Source organism: Lutjanus erythropterus, chromosome 4 (assembly GCF_056507025.1).
Source record: "Lutjanus erythropterus isolate fLutEry1 chromosome 4, fLutEry1.hap2, whole genome shotgun sequence".
Classification (NCBI taxonomy): Eukaryota; Metazoa; Chordata; class Actinopteri; order Lutjaniformes; family Lutjanidae; genus Lutjanus; species Lutjanus erythropterus.
The window spans coordinates 42,912,301-42,919,347 of NC_139320.1; positions in this window are offsets into that span (position 1 = coordinate 42,912,301).

Here is a 7,047-nt window from a genome sequence, read left to right on the forward strand (position 1 = left end):
GAACTGGTTATCAGAAGTTTTAATGCACAAAGCAAACATCACACTGAGGCCTGCTGCTTTTTGTTCCCTGAAGCCTACACAGACCTTACCATGTACTGATGCATGGACTTCTACTGGTTGTGCATGAACTTCCTGTTCCCTGTCCCCTGCAGCTACATGACATGGCTTGAAGGCTCAGGTCACCTTAATCATGAACACACAGGAAAAAGGGTATTCTCCATCTTTACTGTAGAAGTTAAGATCTTTGTTATTCCCGTGTGTGTAGAAAAATAATACAGGATAATAATAATAATAAAGGCGTTTTTTGGGGGGGTTATTTTTTTACATTTGAAAACTGGTCACCATTCACTTTGTTTGGGAGATTCTGCAGCACTGTTTTCTTGTGAAACTCCAGCAGCGTTTTGTGGACTAAAAAACTAAACCCACCCTTCAATCGGTATGAGGGTGAGCAAATAAAGAGTGAATTTTCATTTTTGGGTGAACTATCCCTTTAAGGATCTTTTATTTGTCCTTAAAGCCCAGATCTCTCAGACCAGCTGCTCCTGGCTGTCCCTCCATGGAGAACACCGCAGTGTCCTCCCCAAAAGCTTTGGATCAGTTTTACCATTTAATGGCAAAGACCCACGTGTTTTTTCAGGCTTTTGAGTATACTCAGAGTTTTATGTTTCACTTTTTACTCTTATGGGCTTTATGTTTTCCATATGTTCCTTTACTTCAGGGATAATATTGATATGCTTTCTCTACGGCTATTTTACTGTCACCATTTTAGATTGTTTCACTTTTATTTTATTATACAGCAATTTTGTCAACCTTAGTTGTTATTAAATGTGCTTCATAAATAAACTTGACTTGCTGGTTTTCAAAATATTCCCCTGTGGATCTTCTGCCATCTTGTGCTTGTCAGAGTGCAAAAAACATTTTAAAACATTTTGTTCCAGAATTGTTGTCCTGGTCACTCTGTATCATCCGCTAACCTTGGTGTGAGTGTGTTAAGATGAGAAAAACACAATCTGGCCTTGTCTTTTGCTTGTATAAATGAATGAACTGAGCTCTCCCAGTTAGCCGACATGTTGGTGTTGTGAGCTGACTTCTTCAAACATGCTGGAGCTGCTCTATTATATATGCACTGCTATGCCTGTACATGTGTTACAGCTATTATGAGTTCCCTCACTGGTGACAGAAAACACCTGCTGGGCAGAAACCTTGTATGTCCAAACAGTTTCTTTTCAGGAAACGGAAAAAAGTAAACAGTTTTAAAATAAAAGAACACCATATCGTCAAAGTCTGGTAGCTTTTTAATATTTTTCATTGGTGAAATATTGTTAAACCTGCAGACAGTTCACTATAAGACAGAAGAGACACAGAAACAGTCAGCCTATGATGCATGTGTTGCAGTGAATGATGGTTACTGAGCTTTAAGGTTTAGAAATGGTGCACATGCTGGTCTGGATTTATACTGAATGAAACAGCTCGAACCAGACTGATTTAACAAGTGAAGTGAGGAGAGAAACAGCAGAAGTTGCAGACTGCATGAAAGGTGGTGCAATTGCTTACTCATGTGCATACTGACATGCCTTTGAATAATCATTCAGACTCACATAACTGACTTTGGATTGTCCCCAGTTCAATCCCCAGACAGGCCGGATAAATAATAATAGTAAAAAAGCCACACTTGTTCCACCTTCATTATCACAACTAAGTTGTCCGTCAAGGCGCTTCACTCCCAGCTGCTTCAGTGGAGCTGATCAGTGGTCAGCAGATCAGTGTCGTGTCTAGTTGGGAATGTCACACACCTGCTGCACGTTAACCCGCTTATTAGTTTGTGGCTCTCACCTGATTGGCTAATGCGTGGTCATCAAGTCCTCCTGTGACCTCATTCATTTAAAACACGAAAAGTACCTTCAGTAACTTTTGTGATGATAATACAAAGTACAAAGGATAATACAGTTATAATTAACATGAGAAAAAAAAATCTATTTATTAAGTATTACAGAATAAATTGAGTAGATAAAAAGAAATAGAAAAAAATAGGAAAGGAAAATTAGGAAGTGGATGGAACAAGTAGAACAACAAGCATGCAACCTGTAAAGAATATCTGGATATAACGCCTTTATTATCACCAACATTTTGATTAGTATTTGTAATTTAATTACACATTTTTGTCAGTAACTGTTTTTTTTTTTTATTAAAAATTAAATGTCACTAGTTGCATGTAACTAGTTACTTCCCAGCACTGCTAGTTTCCTTTATGTAAAATTTTGTTACCCTTAGCAAATGAGTTCTTTACTTATGGCCTTGTGTTTTGTGAGGTCACAGTGAAATCAGACTTTGGTAGTCAGAGTTCACTCTTTGCACCAAATTTTAAGAAATTCCCATCAAGTGTTCCTGAGATGTCACATTCACAACAAAGCTTGACTTTTGACCCCTGACTATTAAAACCTAATCAGTTCCTCCATGAGTCTAAGTGGCCATTTGTTCATTAGAAGAAATTCTCTCACGGCATTCTTGAGTTATCATGTTCACGAGAATTGGATCACCAAAAACCATAATGCATGTGGCCGCGGCTTTCACCGACATGCAGCCATACAAAGGTTTTTTAAAAATTGTAAACATACAGTCATGAATGTGCACACCCAAAAAAGCATATCACTGCAGTAGTATATTAGATTAGCTGCAAGTTCGATGTTAATGCACATAAACACACAAGCGTTCACATGATACGCTCCAGAAGAGGACAGACGGGGAATGGCTATACAGTTGGATTTAACCATCACACAGTTTTGGACCCAGTACCACATGTCAGGCACCAAATGTACACAGTAATTGGCTTTAAACCTGTCATCTCAATTATTATAGACACAAACAGCAGAACAGAGCGGTGAGCCGGAGATCAAGGCCACACAAGACTTAAACTTTTCTACATGTGACCATAAAATTTGGTTTTGAGGATGATGAGTGACTACAGAAAAGGGGCCACACAGTTTTAAATTGGCTATATTCATCTCAACTGGCTTCCAGTAAAACATAAGAGAGGAAGTAAAGGCTCACATTTCAACGGAGCCTATCAAAGGAGTGTTGAATCTTATCCAATGCCTGTCTTATCTGCACCTCCGGACACATAGAGCCTCCCAACATAAAGCACGCCAAGTGCACAGAGCTCTGAGGCCTCTCAGGTCAACAGCATGTCAAAGCAAAATTAGACATTCTTCCATATCCATAAATTTCTACCACACTTTAGTGATGATGACTTAAATCAAATCTGTGGTTCATTTTTTGAGCTCTCTTAAATGCACGTGAAGAAAAAAAAATTGATGAGCGATGAGCATATGAATGCAGCACAAGTCTATGAAGCCACAGGCAGACACAAGGACCACACATGAGCTGATCAGGTGGTTAATATGCAGCAGGTGTGTTAAGGCGGCAGGCTGCCTCCCAATCTGTGGCTTTGTGGAGCCACATTTTACTCGAATTATTTTATTCTTAAGGTAAATTAGGGGTGAAAGCACCCAGAGGGAGTGGAGAACGTTTTCATCTGATCAGGATGCTTCCTGGGAACCTTTCCTTCCTGGAGTTTTTCTGATGACGTCAAACTGGTAGGAGACGCTGAACACATTGCATGAAGCGATTGCATGTATCTCATCTGATCTGGGAAAACCTCAAGCTCTCCTGGAGTACCTGTATTAATTTTAGGTTTGATATTACATATGATAGGGTTTAGGTTCCGTTACTGTTTGTCTCTCTGGTTTTCCTTGAAGTGTGATTTGATATGTCTTATGTTTTTGATGGGGTATAAAATTCCCAGTGCTTGAACAGTGGGTTTTTGGCTTCCTGGACGTCATACGTCCTTTCCCTTTTCTTTTTTCCTTGTTTTTCCTTTTTTTTCCTTTGAGTTTCATGTTTTTAATAATAATAAAAATCATAGACTGCTGCGGGTCAAACTTTTTGTGCTGAGGGGACCAAGTTTGTAAAATCATTTAGGTTGATATCAAAATTTCATCAGTATAAACCTGAGATCAAGTTCATCATGTGTCATTTATTTTCTTTACACCTAAGTCTTCTGAAGACACTACATCCTGTCCCGTTTTTCTTTTTATTAGCCATGCATGCTAACAGCGGGAATAGGGATGGCAGGGTCAGAAATACCTCAACCACTGCCAATTCTTGTACAGATGTTTGTAGTCCAGACAGGATTAATCATAATTTCTTTGGTGATAATGTTTAACCAACCGTTGGATGGACAACCTGAAAATCTGGTAGCCATTCATGTCCCCCCAGCATGAACTGTAATCACTTTGGTGATCATCTAAAACCATCAGATCAAATGTTCAGTTTCTCTTTTGCTCTGGCTTATACCTGCAAAACTGAAGACTTTCCCATTAGCCTCAGATGTTATTTGTTGTTTTGAGCTAACTGGCTAATGTTAGCATATGGAAGTTGAAGCGAAGCCATGCTAACAGCCTGTGAGAATTACACACAATCATGCTTCAATCTAACTGCTAATATCATCATGTTAACATGCTGATATTTATCAGGTAGGCTTTAATTACCATGGACACCATCCTACTTTGTTACATGGCTTTGTTAAATGGTCAGTTCTGATTGGATTGTTATTTCTATATATCAGACCGTTGCTATGGATGCAGTTCTCATAGACTCAGAAGGAGCAATAAGACTCATTTTAAGTCAGTTTAAAATTAATATTTTGTCAAATTATTGATTTTCTTGGTAGGTACCTATGCAATAAGTGGGATTTACCCACATTTCCATTAATTATTTGTCAACATTACTCCTTACATGGTGGCCATGGTAACTACAGACCACCTGCCAAATATCAGCATGTTAGTATTGTCGTGATTATGTTTAGATTTAGATTTACACTGAAGCACCGTTGTGTGTGTCAGCTGTTAGCATGGCTGAAGACTTTACTTCAGCAGCTGTATGACATGTATCTCCATGTCCATAAATTAAAGGAATAAAACATTAAAGCAGCAATGTAAATAAAATACTTTTGCAGACTCTACTTCAAATCACGTAAAACTTACTTTTACAGGAAGGCTTTTTTATATGTGAATTTGTTTCTAGTTTTACCTGTTTTTATAAAATGTTTTCTCTGGTCCTTCTATTGACGTTTTTATCTTGACTGTGAACTATATTATCTTGTTCAGTAAAGCACTTTGTAGCTTTGATTAAAAAGTGCTGTACAAATAGTTTATTTGCTACTTCAGTAAGTGAGGCATAAATACATTTATGTATGTTGTTTCTGGACGTATGTGTCTATCTGGCAAACACAGCACTATACATGCTGTTAATTTTCCTCACCATGTTTGACTGGAAGTGAGGACCGTAGTCTCTGTTTTTCAGAGGAAAAGTACCCTGTAATTCCCACAGAGCTGGCTGCAGTCTTCCTTGTTTTTCCCAACATCTTGTTGCCAGACCTACCTCACAGTCCTCAGGCGTTGCCATGTACTGTTCTGAGCCTCTTCTGCTTCCACATAAACATGAAGTGAACCGTGCTGCACAAGAAGCATAAAAAACAGGTGGATATTTTTCCATCTTAAACTCAAATATCATATATTATCAGAGTAATGAGGCTATTTTTTTCTGTCCAGTTGTTTATAGATGTTCTGGTGTGTGTTGATTTAAATCATTTATTAAGATGACATGTGTTTTAACCACTGCATCAAAATGTTACTTTGGGATGAAAGAGACATTTTAATTTAAATGTACAACCAGTTGACGCTATAACATCACTTTGAGTTGAAGTCAGTCAAGTTACTTTTAACAGATTCTATATGTGGACAATATAAATGTAAAGCTTTAATTTGTTATGAATTAAGAAGATTTGTTTAATTTCATGTTCATATCAAACAAAAGCATTTCTACAATTTCAACAAACCCTCTCACAAAATAAGACTCAAACAGCCAGGATGACCTACAAATGTCTTTAGGTGATATATCTTTATTTAATTAATGCTGACTTTAAGTTTAAATGTTTGTATAGTTTCACTGACGTTTGCGACAGTTAGTTAGAGCCTATAGGCCCTCTTATACATGTGCAGTGGACACATTTATATTACAGATTATTTCATTTACAAACATTTTACAACTTAAGACCTTTATGTTTATGAGCAAAATACAGTAAAATACATAATAACTTTGTGCATACAACTGAAAGTAGCAGGAGGGCTCTGCATGAAACTTTCCACATCCACTTTTGGATTAGAAACACCCTCTGGTCTTTCTAAAAAATCTTTCTATTCTATTTGTATTTATTTATACCTTATAATTGGATGCCACAAACATGTTTTTTTCCTGATTGTCTATCATCTATCAGCTATACGAGCCAATACATGGTTGATACCAACAATATTTTGTTATATGTAGGTCAGTTTGATATTAAACTAAACTGGCCCAGTATTACAGAACATTACCACTAGATGTTGCAGGTTACTTAGCAAAGTGGAACATACTGAGCCCATAGACAAGTTACAAATTCCTGCAAATGATTCACAATAAAAAAAACCTTGGGAAATTATTGTACCCTGAAATGCAAGGGGGCTTGTAGTTTGAATTTGGTATAGGAAGTGTTGTTTGTATTAACAGCATAATGCAGTAACTTTAACAGGGCAAACAGGAGAAGATCGAAACAAGGCTACTGACAAAGGAGCTTAAGGAACATGATTATATCAGACTTAATATCAAAAGGGGAAATAATGGGGTGATTGTTTATTAATTTTCCAGCAGTGTATTTCACAGACCAGTTAGGAACTTAGCGAAAAGACACGTCTTGCTCCATAACCACACACAGTTTTAATTCTCCACATACATAAGAGTGTACAAGTGTAGTCCTTCAAGGAATTATTTTTTTTATTTCATTATTATTTCGTACAGCTACATCAGACGTGGATTATACTGTGCAAGCAGAATGAGTTTTTAAGTGGATGTTTTGATATAATTTAGCCATTTTTAAACCTGGAGCGCCATCAACCTCAACAAGTCGGGGCAGCATGTTTTTTAATTTATCCTTTGAACATTTGGAGGCAACAC